We start from the raw sequence: 1,620 nt of genomic DNA on the forward strand, positions 1-1,620 counted from the left end.
TGAAAAATTTAATGGAGGCGCACAGCAACAGATTTGAGTGGGTAGAAGAAAAATCTCATAAATCTTGACAATAAATCAATTGAGAATATCTGATTTGAGGAACAGAAAGAAACAAATAAAGAAAAATGAATAGAGGCTGTTGCCACTTCCGCCACCGCACTGACAGCAGATATCCGCAGCTCAGTTACTGATTTCTTCTTGACAGTCCTCTGCTTTCATCTGTTCTCATGGATGAACTTCAAGATGTTCATCTCACAGATTTCAAACTGCTTCTAAATAATAAGAATGGTACATGAAACTTCTAGGACTTTGATTGTCAGGAACATGACACAGGGACAATTCATGGTATGGTCCACGTCACTATAAGAAACCCACCAAAGGGAAACAGACCAGTTATTCTGACCTATCATGACATTGGCCTCAATCATAAATCCTGTTTCAATGTGTTCTTTAATTTTAAGGATATGCAAGAAATTACTCAGCACTTTTCTGTCTGCCATGTGGATGATGCAGGGCAATAAGAAGGTATACCCTCTTTCCCAACAGCATACTGGTACCCTGCAATGAGTGAGCTTACTGAAATGCTGCCTTCTGTTCTTGCCCACTTAATTGTGAAAAACATGACTGAGCTGGAGTTGGAGCTGGAGGTTACATCCTCAACAAGTTTGCACTCAAACGTCCAGAGCTTGCAGAAGGTCGTGTGCTTATTAATGTTTAATCTTGTTCTAAAGGCTGTATTGACTGGGCAGCTTCCAAAATCTCAGGCTTGACAATCAATGTTGTGAACAGTATTTTGGCTCATCACTTTGAGCAGGAAGAATTGCATGCCAACCTGGACCTGATTCAATCCTACAGATATCAACCAAGAAAACTTACAACTCTTCCTGGGTTTTTGTAATGGACATGGAGATGTGGAGATTAAAAGACCATGATGGGCCAAAATGATAACAAATCAAGGACCTTAAAGTGTTCTACTTTATTGGTGGTAGGGGACAATCTGCTACAATTTAGATGTGCTTTGAATGCAATTCTCACTTGAATCCTATAAACACAACTTTGCTAAAGATGGCAAATGGTGGTGGACTGTCCCAAGTAGTTCAGCAGCTCATCGAAGCTTCAAGTACTTTTTGCTGGGAATGAACTACATACTATCTGCCCGCATGACCTGACTCGCCCGATCACAAGCCCACTCAACTTCAAGTAATACTGGCTCTGGAGAAAGTGCCTTCAGCCAATCTGTTGCCAGTACTCAGCCAGATGGAACTCAAGAATCCTCTGAGTCCCATGATATTCTTGACAGACATCAGACCAGAGAAGTGTTCTGCTAAGCAGATGCTCCTCCTCCCCTGTAGCATGAAATTCCATGTCCTCAAATGATTGTTTCATAACATAACACACTCCATCCAGAAAACTGACATCTATCTTTAACTGCTGCATGACCACTGGCTGTTTCTCTCTGGTATTCTGGATTTATTATTCTCTGCCTGCCCTCCCCCCTTTTTGTATGTATGCCTGCACTTCCATGCCATTACCGTAATAATCCAACATCTTTAGCTGATCAAATCTCCTTATCTTCTCATCTTCTCTTGACAGCTTTCCTGCTGTGCTTTCCCAGCTGCA

At 41.6% G+C, this 1,620-nt stretch overlaps 1 pseudogene; it reads left to right on the forward strand.

Moving 5' to 3' along the window:
- Nucleotides 1-227: 227 nt before the first annotated feature.
- LOC136319891 (protein NDRG3-like) lies at nt 228-1,328 on the forward strand (annotated as a pseudogene).
- The last annotated feature ends 292 nt before the right edge of the window (nt 1,329-1,620 follow it).

Source organism: Saccopteryx bilineata, chromosome 1, assembly GCF_036850765.1.
Source record: "Saccopteryx bilineata isolate mSacBil1 chromosome 1, mSacBil1_pri_phased_curated, whole genome shotgun sequence".
Lineage (NCBI taxonomy): Eukaryota > Metazoa > Chordata > Mammalia > Chiroptera > Emballonuridae > Saccopteryx > Saccopteryx bilineata.